Raw genomic sequence first — 17,903 nt, 5'->3', positions numbered from 1 at the left:
CTTGATGTTAAAAGAGAAACCGGGAAGAACGGTATGCCTTTCTCATCCTCCACAGCCAGGTCTGTCACTCTGTAGTGGAAGGAAACGAGTTGGTGAGAGAGAAACAAGGCGACCTGATAAAGAGGGCTGGGCATGATGGATGTCAAGAATGCTATGCACCTAACTGAAGCGGGGAAACCCACAGGTCCAATTTTAATTGATAATTCACTAAAACAGTCAGAAATCTGTGTCCAAATTTAAGTTCCCTTTGCATGAATTTGGACAAGTTACTTCATCTCACTAATTCTCAATTTCTTCATAGGTCCATGGTATTACATGGTCCCCATCATGTAGGACTACATGTGTAATTTAAAACAATACTTGAAATGTAGAAAATAACATTCACAATTATTACGGAGAGAAAAATCACAACTTAACCACCTTTTCCTTTATCAATGAAATTATACATAAAAATTGATGTATTTAAATGTTGATATGCACCAGCTAGGAAGCAATAGGAAGAAGGCAGACCCAGGTACTTCTTTCTCACAACTCAGAATCCACAGCAGTTTTTATTCTGTCTAAAATGAAAAACAAAATTGACTACCTCTATTTTATTTCTTTAGTATCATTCCAAATGGTCTTTGTTTTTACGATGTCTATAGTTGGTGGCTCTAATTGCTCACATGGCACCAGATAGATCTCCGGCGACTTCTAAATGATACTTGATGGCACTCATGGAAGAAAGCTCAGCAGGGTGCAAGCCGTGTGCAATTACATCTTAGTTAATCCTATTACAGACAGTGGCTTGTTAAGTGGTCGGGAGCGAGCATCTAACATGGGGCGGGAGGAGGCAAGCAGTTCGCATAGTTGCTGTGTTCCACGCTGCCTAGCAAGCCTCAGCTCTTCATTTTCAGAAAAGTGTCATTGAAGAGACGTCTCTGTGTCACCTAACACATGTTTAGTGATGATTTTATCTGTGCGTGTGACGACCATACGAAATGATTGCTCCCTCTGTCTAGTTAAAACTGACAGGGCTGTCATTGCTTCTGTGATGAATCCAACACCCAGCATCTTTTCCAGAATATGTCTCATTCTGTGTCACAGAAATATAGACAGCTTGAGAGTGGACTCAGCCAGCGGTATACAAGGAGCTCATTAACACATGCTTAGATTTATGAAACACAGGAGAGCTTATTTAAAGTGTCTCTCTCCTCCAGTCCACATTCCCAGACTTTGATCTCTGCTTTCAATATCGAAACAGCCTGGTCAGTTATGAAATGCTGACTCTGGAAATGTGTTTTCGGAAGAACGTTGTGGCTTTTCTCAGTCCCTCGGCCCCTTCCTGACAGCAGCGGTGGCATTGAGAGAAATATTACTACCTTAATGGGCAAGAGTGGATCAACTGGGTGGAATTTCTGGCCAGGAGAGATAAGAAATCTAGACATTAAGGAAGTTATTTGGGTGAATTGAGCCTAAAAGAATTCAATGAATGATAAGTAGATATGACCAGAGGTACTGCTAATAATAGCAAAGGCCCTTCTTGGAAAATGTTTAAAGTAGATGTTCCTTTTATCCTGTATACCCCACTATTTGAAATTAGTCAGAATTGGAATGTCTGAAGATACGGACAATGCAAGCTACAGTGAGTAATTCTGGACTCTGGGACCCATCAATTCTTACTTTTATGCTGAGTTTTCAATTCCCCATTTCGTTCTTACCTGGAGGAAAAAAGGAAAAGGAAAGGAAAGACAAGACAAAACATCCTCATGGGTTAGAGCAAAGTGAGCAAGATGGTAGCTAAACTGTAAGAGGCCAGGATCTCCGTAAATGATGAAGCTGGTGCTAAAAGGGAAAGAGACAAGGGGGGCTGCTGAGCTGATGCCACAGCGAATGGGAATGGTCAGTCAACCAGTCAGCAAGGAACAGTGGAAAGGTCAGGCTACTTTTAGCCATCACCACGTCTGTCACAGGATAAAGTGGCTGTTAAAATCCTGAAGTCTTGCTTGCTTCCAAAGTTTAGCAAGAACAGAAAATGGCACCACATCAACACCCCTAGTGACATTCAGAAATGGCCTGAACATCTGGGGATAACTATGAGGTCACCGCTGGAGCACTACAGTCCACCTGGCCATGCTCTCCACCTACCCTACCCCCAGTCCTTCCCAGCTCACTCCATGCATATCCATGGCGCAGCTGCCTGATAAATCAGACAGAATTCTTCAAAGGGCCCCGGGAGGCTGATAATCACAATAAATATCCTGAGTTTGTCCTCACACAGACCTTTGTTCAGAAGGCTTTCTAGCTGGCCAGTTGAGTTGTTATGACTGCTCTGTGCCTCTCTCGTAGGAGATTGATGAAGCCTGGTGGCTTCCCCGAGGTCGCCCAGCGGGACAGGTTCCCTACCAAAAGGTTCCACACTGCAGAGAAAATCAAGGATGCTGCAAAGCAGAGCCCTGCACCGCCAATAAAAATATGTCAGTGGATTTTACAAAGGAGTTTTTAATAAAAGAGCAAACTCCAAGTCTGTCTCAGGCCTTTCAGTGGGGCCGGGCTCTTTATTATGGGCTCACTCCCAAATCAGCAGCCATATGTGGAATTAAATATGGTAATATTTGGTAGGATAGATAGTCACAAGTAGTTTACATTTTAAAGTCATCCAAATTTTAAAAACAAAACCATTGGCCATTTGTTTTGTTGTTGGTTTACATCTTGCACGCGCACAAGTGTGTGTGTGTGTGTGTGTGTGTGTGTGTGTGTGTGTGTGTGTGTGTGTATGTATGTATGTGTGACAGAAAGAGGGTTGAGTGCTCACCCATACTACAGCTCATGCATGGGGGTCAGAGGACAGCTTGCAGAAGTCAGTTTTCTAACTTCCACCACTGGGTTTTTAGGGCTTGAACTCAGGCCACAAGAGTTGACAGCAGATGCTGTTAGCAGCTGAGCTGTATCTCCAATCACCTAAATTCTTTCCTGGGCTAATTGCCATCAATATGAATTCTCCTAGCATGGTGGTTCTCCATACCCAGCAAGTTTACCTAGCAGGAGATGGGCAGGAACTGTGACTGTCACAGCTGGACAGATGAAGGAATGTTCCTGAAGCTGCAGTTGGGCAGGGACTGCTGCTGACATTCTAGTGTAGGGCACAGTGCCTACAACAGAGAACTGTCTGGGCCATTTGGCAGTCATGCCAAGGGTCATATATTAAAGGCTTGGAAGCAGAAATGACATCTGGGACAGAGAAGGGGCTTGTTTGAATATCATTTCTTCAGGGTTTGGCTCTCAAGGTTTCTTCCCCATATCTGGTCCCGGGTAACTCGATGTCCCTACCCCTGACAACTTTGCAGTTGAAGTCTGCTGCACCTATTTGTATTTCTAAAGCATAAACAAATAGCTGGACAGGTTTGTTTTGGAAGATAATGAAAAAGGTACAATGGTTGCGTCAGTTTTGCATCTTATAGTTTTTAATCCAAAGTATATTGCTGGAATAATTGTGTGCCATTTTGGCTGACTCTTTTTAATTACTATACAATATTTTGCTGTGTAGATGAACTTTGATAGGCATCCAGATTGTCTACAGGTATCTGAAATCATGAATGGAACTCCTATAAATGTCATATCTAAAACTCAAAGTATAGGTGTGTTTTTTCATGTGTATACATAAACACAAAATATATAATACATAATATGTAAAATTAAGGAATTATGTATATCCAGATATTAATTTCTATTAGTTTCATGCTATGGGATTATTAATAATTTCATTCTTTGGTATCTTTACATTTTTTTCTGCAATGACTATGTATCCTTTACAACAAGGAAAAACTGTTTTCTCTAATCCTGGGAGATTGGCATTATAACTGAAGAATTTCCTTATGTGGCAGATATCAGGAAAACCAACATATTGTGAATTGTGAATTACCCCAATTAAGCTACCTTGCCCCCAAGCAACAGGCCATTCCTCAGTTTGTTGTTTTGCTTACCTAAGAGCTAAGAGCACAGTGCAGCAGCCACGCCCAGCTGAAGACCATGGGGACTTGACAGCACTCAGCACATTTCATGGCCACGAAACGCCAAGGCTCTGCACCAGAGTCTCTTCTTTTCCCTCTTTGCCACCTCTGGAGAAGGATGAAGGAGATTCTCTGTCTGAGACATGTTCTTGAAAGGACCCTGTCACCTTGGGGAAGCCTAAAAACTATAAGTTAGCCAAAAGGAGTGGGAACATGCAAAGAGGTAAATAGATTGCCCTGTGCAGTGTGTGAAGGCCCCGGAACAATACAAACCAAGACCACTCAAATAATTGGTCAGGCAAGTACAAAGAGCAAAAGATCTGCCCTGCTTCTGAGGTCCTTCAACACAATTGAGGACAAAAGACATTTTACAGCATCTCATTGATCCGTTCATACCATGGCACCACCTAACTCTGAACCAAATCAGAGCTCTCCATGAACAAGTGGCTGGGGTGGTGGCCACCCCATCACTACAATGTGAGGTAGAAGAGGCAGTCTCTTGTCCTGCCTCGCACCCATACAAAAAGCAACAACTGACCACAAGAGAGGGAAAGCCCACAGCATAAACTGTGTCCCCAAATATGAACCAGGAGAGACAAAAATAAAAATGACCCCCTCTCCTCACTCCCATCAAGAGAAACACAGAGTATCTCAGTTTGTCTGAGAAAATGCCATTGGGTCCTCATTTTCTCCTCATAGAGAAAATGTGAAGGTTTGCTGCTCAGCCCCACAGGCTTTGAGTTTTCTTTCTGTTCTTCAAGGTAAACATCTCCTGCTGTGGACACGGACTGCAAACGGCTCAATCTGCAAAGCAGATAAGAAGTGTTGGGCAGTAGCCGTATGCCAGGAGATATGAGAGGTGCAGAAGGGAAGGGAGAGAGAAACCGTCTAAGGCTCTGTGCCTTCTCAGGGGAAGGCCCAGCAAACCAGGATCTAGGTTCTCATCGGTAGGCTTCTTTTAGTCCCCGGAGAGAAAAACCGACAGGTGGCAGTACCTCATTGCCCCCTGCACCCAAGCTGGCCTAAGAGGTGGCCCATCTGCATACACAGGCACAAAAACAGAACCAGAGGCTGACGCTAGTGGCAGCCAGAGCCAGGAACTGTGTTTGCAGAGGTCTTCAGGGGATCTTCCATTTCATTCCGCAGCGATGCCCTTTTTGTTGACAAAAGTAAATTGACGATAATCAAGAGGGAAGCATGTGGTGCAGAATTCTGTTGACCCTTCTTGGATTGAGTTTGACCACAGAACAGGATACTGGCAGTTGCAGAAATGATAGATTATTGTAATGGCTGCCAGAAAGGCCTTTTGGCATGTTTAAATGGCAATAAATTTCACCAGGAAGAAGGTGATTTTACCACTTTAGATCAGTAAGGAAACATGGTGTTTAAGATGTAAATAAACCCCATCATTAACAGCGAACACATTCTTTCTACAGTGAAATTCTTAATCAGTGGCTATTTATATTTAATTTAATTAGGTGGCTCTATCTACCCAATTATGCTTTTTTGCCTTACAAGTCACAGACTTCTCAGGCTGGCACCTTCGGTCCCTTCTTGTTTCTCTTATGTCTAAAAGCAGAGCCCTGGTTCCTCATTTCAACATCCACAGGGACCAGAATAGGAAGGAGCAGGTCAGCTCCAAGGGACTGACTCGGGAATAGCCAAGTAAGGTTAAACTGGAGACTGGTCCATTGCCTGGTCCTTCCCTTGCTCCAAAATCCCCTCCATCCCTTACCGAGTAACCTGCTCAGTTTCCCTGAGCTCTGTCACTAACCTCTGGAGGGAGCAATGTGCAAGAAGTTTGACATTTCCTCAAAAGTGACTTATCAAAAACCCACCTGCATCTGAGTAATACTCCATTGTATATATGTACCACGTTTTCTTTATCTATTCTTCAGCTGAGAGGCATCTAGGTTGGTTCCAGGTTCTGGCTATTATGAATAATGCTGCTATGAACATCATGAAATTTGCAGGCAAATGGTTGGAACTAGAAAGTATCACCCTGAGTGAGGTAACCCAGACTCAGAAGGACAAACATGGTATGTACCCACTCATAAGTGGATACTAGATGTAAAGCAAAGGATAACCAGACTACAACCCACAGCTCCAGAGAAGCTAGGAAACAAGGAGGACCCTAAGAGGGATGCATGGATCACCTTGGGAAGGGGAAACAGAAGAGATCTCCAAGAGTAAACTGGAGGCAAAGTGGGGGGAATAGTGGGGAGGGGATGGGGGATGAGAACATGAGGAAATAGGATGGTCAGGCTAGGGGAGGGATGGAGTGGGAGAACAATGAAAGAGATGTCTGAATAGAGGGAGATATTATGGTACTAGGGAAATTCCCAGGGACCCATAAGAATGACCTCAGATTAGACTGCTAACAATAGTGGTGAGGGTGTCTGAACTGGCCTACTCCAGTAATCAGATTGGTGAATACGCTAACAGTCATAGAGCCTTCATCCAGTGACTGATGGAAGCAGATGTGGAGATCCACAGCCAAGCACCAGGCCGAGTTCCAGAAACCCAATCAAAGAGAGGGAAGAGGGATTCTGTGAGCAAGGGGTGCCAAGATCATAATGGGGAAATCTATAGAGACAACTGAACCAAGCTCATGGGAACTCACAAACCTGCATGAGACTGGACTGCACCCTCTACATACAGGAGACAATTGTACAGCTTGGTCTGTTTGGGGGGCCCCAGCAAGTAGGATTGAGATCTGTCCCTGGTGCATGAGCTGGCTTTCTGGAGCCCATTACCTATGGTCAGATGCCTTGCTCACCCTTGGTGCAGGGGAGAGGGACTTGGTCCTGCCTCAGCTGAATGTACCAAGCATTGCTGACTCCCCATGGGAGGCCTTACCCTATTAAAGGAGGGGATGGGGGATAGGTCGGGAGGGAAGGGCTGATGGGGGTAGGAGGAGGGGTGGGAGGGGGATCTGTGGTTGTTGTGTAAAATGAATTTTTTTTTAATTTTTAAATAAAAAAAAACCCTTGCATTCATAGCCCCCTCTCATTGGCAAACAGGCTGTGATTTCATAGAGGTAAAGATATTGGGACTCAATCAAGGAAGAAGCTTGTTCACATTGCTATAGATCACATCCTGAAACAACACTTTAGATGGTCGTTTTTAACTATCATTAAAGGTGAGAATAAGCAGACTTCATTAATAACCATCTGCTTGTGGGCAGTTTAACACATGCAGGGTGTATCTAGATCAGGCTCAAGCCAAATTCAGCTGACTTGCAGCATGAGTCATCTAGGAGAGTAACAAACTGAGAAGACACTTGTAGCTAGAAGTTGTCCTGTGGCCCTGTCTGTCCACAGCCACTCAGACCCAAGTAAACACACAGAGGCTTCTATCAAGTACCAATTGCACGGCCATGGCCTATGAGCCAATTGTCTTGCTGGTTAGCTCTTATAACTAAACTCAGTCCATTTCTATTAATCTATATGTTGCCACATGTTCCATGGCTTTACCTGTGTGCCATTACTTGCTGCTCCCTGGATGGCGAGCTGGCATCTCCTCTTCCTCTGCCTTTCTTCTTCCTGTCTCTCTCTTGGATTTCTCGCATGGCTATATCCTCTCTCACAATAGGCCAGAGCAGCTTCTTTATTAACCAATTATAGCAACCCATATTCATAGCAAACAGAATGACATCCCACAGCATTTGCCCTTTTCTTTCTAATCAAAAAGGAAGGTTTTGACTTTAACATAGTAAAATTACATATAATAGAACAGTTATCAAGCAAGAATTATGTTATAATATCTAATCTATTTGTATTTTGCAAATCCCACTTCTGACCAAAGAAATACAGATTAATAATTAGTCATCCATGATAATCAAACATATAGACATGTTAGTTAAGTTTTCTAGGTTTACATAGATACCTTTCAATTAGATAGGCAATCCTCAAATACTTCAAAGACCTACAGAATATGGCATTTAAAATGTTTTAAAAACTTAGACTTTCTGGACAGTGAGACATGTCTGCTCCTGGTAGCACCAATTTACTTCAAAGAGAAAGATGGGCATCAAAGACACTCTAATGGAGTTTATCTTCTTGGCAAAAAGAGCCATTTGCTCTTGCCTGGACTGCTGATAATATGTTATATAAACTGGACAAGCAGGACCCATAGGAATGTGACCACTGAACTTTACAAGGTGAAATAGTTCTTCAGGTTCCTGCTTCACAGAGGAGACTGCCAAATATTCTACAGCACAGGGAGAAGCAACTGAAAAACTCTAGCCCTACTGGCTGGAGATGGATGCCCCAGTGTTGCAGAGGAACTTTGGATGACTGTGCAGGCAGGCAGCTGTCTCAGTGATTCCAGATTTTTGGAAGTTGCTTACAATGCATTTCCTGTTTACTTAGGTAATATTATATCCTTCTGAGGTCTTTAGTGTAGCTGAAGACTAAATAGTTATAATTATAATTTTCCTTGGATATGATAAAAGATAAATTAGATATGAAACTTTAGACTCACAAATATAGGATAAATAGAATATTTGCTTTGAATTTGCAAAATACAAATAGACTAGATGTTGTAACTGATATTCTTACTTGATAACTGTTCTATTATATATAATTTTACTATGTTAAAGTTAAAACCTTCCTTTTTGATTAGACAAAAAAAGGGAAATGTTGTGGAATAATGCTTTTGTATACTGGTTTAATAAAACACTGATTGGCCAGTAGCCAGGCCGGATGTATAGGTGGGACAAGAAGATGAGAATTCTGGAAAGAGGAAGGGCAGAGTCAGGAGTCGCCAGCCAGACACAGAGGAGGCAAGATGACAAGGCAGAAATAAGAAAAGGTACCAAGCCACATAGCTAAACATAGATAAGAATTATGGGTTAATTTAAGTGTAAGAGCTAGTGAGTAACAAGCCTGAGCTAATGGCCAAGTAGTTATGAATAATATTAAACATCTGAATGATTATTTTATAAGTGGCTGCAGGTCTGCAGGGGGCCAGGTGGGACCCGAGAAAACTTCTGACTACGGACATTTAAAACCATGGAGGTAAATGCCACACTTTATAGAACCAAATTAGTGTTGAATTTGTGTTGGTCAAGCACCCATGACTTCCCAAGCCAGCACCTCCTTTGATACTAAGCACTGTGTAGAATACATTTTTCAGTATGACTGAGAGACTAGGTGACATTTAAGGCCTCATTAAAACCAGGACCACAGTTTCTTTCCGCTTTCCCTGTGCTTTCAGGAATGCTTATTTCCTGTGATCACACGGGGAAGTGTCTCTGCTCCTATAGCTTTGTCAGCCTCTTGGAATACACAAGTAGCTCTGAACAACTTTAGGCCACACCGTGTTCTTGTTTATCCCAGATCAACCATAGGAGCTACTGAAACTCCAGGTATCTTTCAGATCTGGAGGAAACTATTTTGCTGACCACACTGGATTGCTATTTGAGAAAGAGTGCACTTGGCACTCCAGCTAGAAGGATGGGAGAAAATATAAGAGATTAAAAAGTATAAATACCATCAATGGGACTTTAAGTAAGGCGGGTATGTGAAAATTTGATTGTACAGAAAAAAAAAAAAAAATGGAACACGCAACATGAGAATTACTGTTTCAGCCAGTGAACAGTTTCAGAGAACAAGCTGTTGCTGTAGCCCAGTGGTAAAGATTTTATTTAGTATACTCAAAGCCCCAAGGTCCATTGCCAGCAAAGAAGAAAGGAATAGAGGAAGGGAGGGAGGGAGGGAGGGAGGGAGGGAGGGAGGAGGGAGAGAAGAAACAACCTGTAAATTCTCATTTTATAGACATGAAAGTTAATGTTCAAAGCCCTGACTTGTTTTTTTTTTCCTAAGACTTATTTTTATTTTAAATTATGTGTATGAAGGGTGTTGTGCATGTGAGTGCAGGTACCAGTGGAGGCCAGAAGAGGGTGTCAGGTCCCCCAGAGCTAGAGTTACAAACAGTTATGAACTGCCTGATGTGGGTGATGAGAGCTGAACTCATGCCCTCTGCCAAAGCTGTATGTGCTCCTAACCACTGACCCATCTCACCAGCTCCCTGAATGAGTTTCCTAAGGCCATCAAATTGTGGTGTCAAGCTAGGGTTAGCAAAAGGACCCTGGAGCCTCACTCTGCTCCTTCAACAAACTGTTCCAGGGAGGGAAGAAACACAGAGAGCAGAGACCCAAAATCAGCCATAAATTTGCTGCCCTGGAACCTGGGCAGTGTGTTCTGAGCTGAACTATCCATGAAGACAAAAGTCCAATGTGTTCGGGCAGCCAGGGTGGCACACATGGGTCTCCAAATCCACATTGCCTTTCAGTCCTGGCTAAGTTTTGTCATTATGTCCAGAGATAAAATGAACCCTCAGAAGAGCTGGGTATTTTTAGACTATAGGACAAGGTCATCTGTCTTAGCTGAGATAAATGCACAGGGTCAGAACCTTGCCCATGTTCACCAAAGTCAGCTAGCTGACCACATGGGAAGAAGATGGAATTTTTATAGGCACTGTGGACATTTAAAAAGATACAGTCACGTGAAGCGATAAGTCAAGCCAGTGGTGTTTTTAATGGACTCCTCACCTCCTTTCTCCAGCTGATGATGACCTTATCTGCTAGTGCTCAGTTAACCCCAGCCAGATGCAGCCCTCCAGGCTGGCCAAGGGCAAGCACTTGCCTAGAAGCCTGCTTTGTTGACTGTCTCTGGCTCAGCTAATTCCAGGTGAGCAGCAGTCCCTATGTTGGGGGGTGGGGGCGCTCATGCTGATGACTGGAAGGTAAAGGCTGTGAGTGTGATAATGGTGCTGATGCAAGCATAGGAAGGCAGATGTGAGCAGCTTTCTCTCCTTACTGATGAGTGCTAAACTCTAAAGCAAATAGCCAGAGATAAGATATAAATGAAGGAACTTGAGTCAACAACTGACTGTTGACTTCACGCCATGAATAAGCCAGGTGGCCTTATGACCCTTTGTCCTCTCCTCAATATTCACTTTGTTTGATTTCTACTTGGTTGGCTTTATGATTCGCTTATTTTGTCAGGTTGATCAGGTACAATTAGCATGTCTTCCTAACAAAGATTAATAACTCTTCAGCTCAATGAAGAGCAATTAGATATGAGGTGTATTAGAGCGATACTCGGAGGAAGAGAAAGATAGATTTGTTTTGTACTGTTGGTCACACACACAGAGTCATAGTCCGCCCCCCCCCCCATCAACACTGCCACAGGGAGAAGAGAAGCCAGCTCACTGGGGTGGATATAAGAGATGCCTCAGTATAGATCTGACTGGCCAAGCACAGTGTCCACAGAAGGCTTGTTTTGGATGGCCTCTGGGAAGACGGCGTCTCATGAGCAAGCAGTTATCGGCCAGGCAGATGCCAAGGGCTTTACAAGCATTTGTGGTTCAGTTCTCACATTAAGCTTATGACAGAGGTATGGCAGAAACTCATTTCTTCTTACTCCATTCTCCCTTCTTTTCTCAGCAATGGAACATTGATTTTGCTTTTTTCATGGCTTTAACTGGGTAAAAGGTCACACCTCTCAGCTTCCATTGTAGCAACACATGGCCCCGGAAATAGTTTTCAGTCACTAAGACTTCAAGCAGAGGTGGTGTTTGGCCTTTCAGAGACAGTTCCTAAAGAGAGCAACTGATGCTTTTGCCCTTTTCCACATCCTAACGCAGGTGTGACTCAAGCTATCACTTTGGATCTCCCATTAAGCTAACGAGGAGACACAAGGAGCTGGCTTGATCTGATCATGGCTCTTACATGGGGAGAAACAGCGTTTGATCATTCTCAAGCCACTGATCTCAATTTTCTAGTATATGCAACCAGCCTAACCCTTGTATGATAGTTAGTTAACCTTTTTATAACCCCCATTATAGAGGTTAGAAACCAAGGTTAGCAAATGTAGAACTGAGATATAAAGCCAAGTTGCCTGACTCTGGAGCCTCCATTTTGAATACCGCATTGTTTTTAACAGCAATTTAAATGACAGACCCCCACCATCAATCTTCATCTGCTTCACTGTAGCCATGAAAGTTTGTCTCAGTTCTTCAAACCAAGCTGGATCCCCTGTCTTGCCTTAGTCACATAGGCTGACTTGCTCTCTGTGTAGCTGTTTGCCTCTAATATATCACAGCTCTGTCACCACTCAGTGCTAATTACAGTAACTATAAAGAAAAACATTGCTCCTATCTAGTTCACTGTTAGAGGGAACAGTGCCCCAGTGCCATGTAGGACCAGGAGTAACAATTGCTCCTACCAGCCAGACCAGGAAAATCTCGAAACTTCTGGGCATTGGGTACAATACTCAGGTGTATCTTGCCCTGATGAATGTGGTAGTACACAATTCCAAGATCAGATTGGGCTACAAAGTAATTTCCAGGCCAGCCTTGCACTATATAATGAAACTCTTCCACAAAAAAAAAAGTAAGGAAAAAGAAGAAGGAAATGGAGGAGAGGCAAAGGAAAGGAATATGCTTCATGACTTTATTTCTTATTACAAGAACCTCTTCCAAAGATAACTGTTTAAATATATGTAATAATGTCCCAGGACCCAGTGACATGTAATCTGTAATCGTAGCTGCTTGAGAAGCAGAAGCAGAAGGATTGCAAGTTCAATGCCAGCCTAGGTAACATAGTGAGACCCTGTCTCAAAAGTTAAAAGTTATTGGGTCGTGGCACATGCCTTTAATCCCAACACTCAGGAGGTAGAGGCAGGAGGATCTTGTTTCTTAACTGATTAGAAGGCACTGCCACATTGCTTCTACCAAGAACAATTTCTGCATGACCTCCTAAGACACAGAACTTACATTCTCCAGCATCAGAACTTCAGTTTGAAAATCGAAAAACTAAATGAGGTGGGGGGAGGATTTTAAAAAGTTGGCAACATGTAACAAAAAAGTGAATTTGAAATCAAATGTGTAATGAATCCCAGGATTTCTGGCAATGCTCTTCTGTGTTGCATCTTGTGACTTCCTGCAGTCTTGGTTCTGAGGACTGTGCACACCACATGCAATGCCAGTAACTGTTGCCTGAGACACCTTGCTTTAAATGGAGAGTTAACAAGTGTTATGAACTGCAGTGTTTCTACATATATATATGTATGTATGTATGTATATATACACACACACACACACACACACACACACACACACACACATATATATATATAATTTTATGATTTTTACAGAAATATAACAGTTTAATTAAGGTAAATGAAAACTATTTTCCTGCCATCAGTTCTCAGCTTGTAAATATCAAATGACTGGATCTTTGAATTGTGTACTGTTGAGGTTTCTTGTTTATATAAGGTTTTGCTTTCTTTATTTGAGAATTTCATTCATGAGTACATCGTGTTTATATCATTTCCACTTTCACCCTTCCATCCGCTCCCTTCTTTCCCTGACTCCCTCTCAGATTCATGACCTCCTCTTCTATAATTATTATTGGTGTGTGTGTGTGTGTGTGTGTGTGTGTGTGTGTGTGTGTGTTTGTAACATGTATAAAAACCATGTATATCACTACTGGATCCATTTATACTGTTCATATGCATATGAGTGCTGTGGAATAATCCTCTTGTACACTGTAAAGATTTGTCAAACTAATTGGTTTAATAAAACACTGATCAGCTGGCAGCTGGGCAGGAAGTTAGGCAAGAAAACCAAACTGAGAATGCTGGGAAGAAAGAGGGGTGGGGTCAGGGATTCACCAGCCAGACACAAGGAAGCAAGATGAGAATGTGATTTTGAGAAAAGGTAACAAAAAAAAAAAAAAAAGATGCATCTGTTTTAGGGGTTGGAGATTCAGCTCAGTAGTAGAACGTTTGCCTAGCAAGCACAAGGCCCTGGTTTCGGTCCTCAGCTCTGGCAGAGAGAGAGAGAGAGAGAGAGAGAGAGAGAGAGAGAGAGAGAGAAGGTACTAAGCCATGTGGCTAAACATACATAAGAATTATGGGTTAATTTAAATGTAAGAGCAGTCAGTAATAAGCCTAAGGTACTGGCCGAGCATTTATAGGTAATATTAAGCCTCTGAGTCAATTATTTAAGAAGTAGCAGCCAAGTATTTGGGAACAGGCAGGTAGGAGAGAAATTTCTGCCTACATATAGGCTTAGTGATGACTACTTGAGACTGGATAACCTATCAGAGAAATGTATTCTCCCTCCTTCAGCAGCCACTGACTGTAGTTTTTCATTCAAGGAATGTCAGGATTAGGATAGTCATTGTGCAAGTTCTGTGCAGGCAACCATATGACTGATACCTCATGAGTGCAGCATCCCCGCTGTATTTGGAAGACATGGTCTCACAGCAGGCATCTTACTATTTTTTCTAGCCCCCTCTTCCAAGATTTTCCCAAATCAAGATAGTGTCTAAATATGTTGTAAACACTTAAAACTCCTTATACCTACAGTTAAGTAGCTCTCACCCCTCATCACAGAGGCTTTTTTTTTTTTTTTGTCACAGCACATGGCATTCATTACAGAAAGCCACAACTGGTCAAAATGCAGAGAACAACTGACCATGGGGTACTCAGCCCCAGTTGATACATCTACAATACAACCTGTACACCTTTGGCTTAGGAAACATTGAGGAAATGCTTTATTTTTTTCAAATTGCTGTTTAAGTTGATTTATCTATAGGTGATACATATGGCTATATGTATATTTCACACACACAAATATATATATATATATATATTGTATATTACACCAATAATAACTATAGAAGAGGAGGTCATGACTCTGAGAGGCGTGGGGGAAGGAAGGGAGGGGATAGAGGGTGAGAGTGCAAATGATGTAAGCACAATATGCTCATGAATAAAATTACATTAAACGTAAACCTAATAAAAAGATTACTAAATGAACTTTGGTTTGCAATTCAGACAGAATTCCAAACAATTTCTAAAATGGCCCTAAACCAACTTCTGCCATTTTGTGTCATGTATTTATGCAAAACTGTTCTCAGCACTGACAACCATAAAATCGAAATCCTGATTAACTCTGAAAAACACTGAAGATGATCTACATCTTCTTACAGTATCAAATATTCACCAAGATTTAATTCCTTACATAAAATAAGCCCATTCAGGCTGTCGACACGCCAAGCAAACGCCACAAACTGACCTTGAGCCCCAGATCCATGGTAGAAGGAGAGGAACACTTCCCAAAGTTTTCCTCTGGCTTCCACATACATGCCATGCCACACATGCTTACACACACACACACACACACACACACACACACACACACACACACACAAATAATAATAATAATAACAACAACAACAAAGGAAAATTAACTTTAAAAAAGAATGCTGTCTAACACACAGTAAGCGTCCAGTGAGTGTCAGCTAGTATAACAGTCACTCAGGATGAAGATACAGTCTGTAAAGAGTGCTTACCCAGAATTCAAGAAACAAGTTCAGTACCCAGTACTACATTTAAAAAAGTGACTCAACAGACATGCATGAAATAATGAATGACAATTTTCCAGCCAAAGTGCATATGCTACAGCTTCAGACAAGAGTAGGCAAGTCCTATTGGTGGGTTGGAGAATCTCTGTAGGAAACTGCCCATGAAATGTCACATACCTTCTAAAATTCCAGTATAAAAAAGTATTTATAATAGGGAATTTTAACAATTAGGTTGTTTCTAGCTATTAGAAATGATGTGGTATTGCTATGGTAACCATCAGTAATCAGAATTTGTCTTATTATTGTTGTGCTGTGTCAACTGATCCTGAAAACCATCCTCTTGGCCATGATTTGTGTGTGTGTGTGTGTGTGTGTATGTGATTGTTATTATACATGTATATAGAACAGAAAAACATATAATTTATTTTGGGCATATTCACCTTTTGTTCCCCACTCAGACTCCTCCAGGACTCACCCACATCCAACTTCCTCTCCCCAACTTTGTGTCTTTTTATAGCCCACTGAATCTAATTGGTGCTCCTCATATGCCCACAGGTGTGGGACCATCCACAGGAGCATGTTAACCTACCAGGATTATATCCCTGAAGAGAACTGACCACTCTTAGTGGCCATCAGCTGCCAACAGCTCCTCAGCTGAGTGGTGAGAGCTCATGTGCCATTGGCCATCTGTGCTGGGATGTTGACTGGCTTGACATTGTGCAGAGACTCAGTTACAGAGAATGAGTTCATGAGTTCAGTGGTCCCCTCATGTCCAGAAGTCACTGCTTCACCCCAGTTCTCCCTGACTGTTGGTTCTTCCAGTTGTTCTTCCTCTCCTTCCAGTGTTCCCTGAGCATTTAGGGGAGGAGTGTGATATAGTTGGCACATTTACAGCTGTCAGCTCAAGATTCCTATTCCCACTTTAGATGAAGAAAATGGGACAAAATAGGAAACACTGTCCCAGTAGACAAATCAAGAAGTTAACAGTTGAACCATTCTGCCATCCCTTAAAAGTACACACTCAGAGGCATCACACCAACTATTCATTCATTCATTCATTCATTCATTCATTCATTCATCCATCCATTAAATAAATAAATAAATAAATAAATAAATAAATAAATAAATAAATAAGTGAATAAATAAATACATGTTGAGCATCTTCCACGTACCAAAGTCTACACTTAGGGAACAAGCGTAATTGCACTGAACATTTCCATGGAAGGAAGGCAGAGTGTGTCCTGAACAGGGTGAGGAAGAAGAAAGGAGAGCTGGTTGATGTGAGGCAGAGTAACTGACAGGTGGGAACAGAATTCTATGCCTGAATTTTCTCATAGGTTTACTGGTGATAGGTTTACTGGTGATGAAGCATAACTCCCCAATGAAACCAGGCTTTCACTTCCACCATCTGTCACACTCTCAAGGCAGCTTCTGAGGCTGGGGCATAGCTCAGCAGTATCAAACTCACTTACCTAGTATGTGCAAAGTCCTGTTTTCCACCCCCAGCACTATCAAAAAAAAAAAAAATACAGGTTCTGTTTGTTCAGCTCAAGACTGACTCCAGCACTTACAGCCTGGAATGAACATCTGTTAGCTACCTCTGCCTTTCATTTGGAAAAGGGATGTAAGCTTCTACATCATTCCTCATCAACTGCCAGAATCTAGTCAGGGAGTCAATGCAGTCAGAGCATTCCGCACCTGGCCTTCTAGAAACCTGTGCAGCTATGGTGTGTGACTCATGATCAGAGTGACTCCTGATCAGATCAAAATGAAGAATTTTCTCTTCCTGGATTGTTCCTGAAAAAAGGGTGTGATGTGTGAGGCCAAGAAGACTTAAAAGACAAATTAATATATATTTGAGTAAGGAACAGTCCTTTTCAAAATGGAAACATCTGGTCCCTTTAGTCTAAACCCATCCTTGGGACAAATACTTTCCCCAGGCAGTGAACTGGAATTACAGTAATGGTTATCTTTGGTTGGCTGACCAGAGGAGATGGGAACTGTGAACACACTCATTTAAAATTAAAAGGAAATAAAACCCTGAAATCCTTACTGAACTACTGGCTCCAAAAGACTTCTTAAACTCAAAGCCAAGCTCAATTAAGTTTTATATCTAGTTCCATTCCACCTCAGCCCTAAACCTGTGCTTTATTTATTTATTATTTATATCAATATTTTTATATTTGCTATTTTTATTTCTGTTTATTGTTTATTTATAACTTATTCACCATGTAATATTAACCAGCCCATAACCCAGGGCCCTGATGGAAAGGGAGAATCTTTTCTCATTTACTTTTATAAATATTTCAAAATAGTAGCCGAAATGTGTAATTTCTCCATTTCTATATGAGTCCTTAGTACGTTGAGTTATGAAGTACTCCAAATCCTTTGCTATGGGTCCCCAAATGAGTACTCTTAACACTGCCCCCAAATATCTCTGTATTTAGGAGATGTCACACATGAAAGAGAGATATCACTGCCGTTAAGACCAGACCTAAAGAAGGCAGAGTGCTCCATGGCTTCTGTGACCC

The sequence above is a fragment of the Onychomys torridus genome, chromosome 10, assembly GCF_903995425.1.
Source record: "Onychomys torridus chromosome 10, mOncTor1.1, whole genome shotgun sequence".
Taxonomy (NCBI): domain Eukaryota; kingdom Metazoa; phylum Chordata; class Mammalia; order Rodentia; family Cricetidae; genus Onychomys; species Onychomys torridus.
This window is presented reverse-complemented; position numbering follows the sequence as displayed.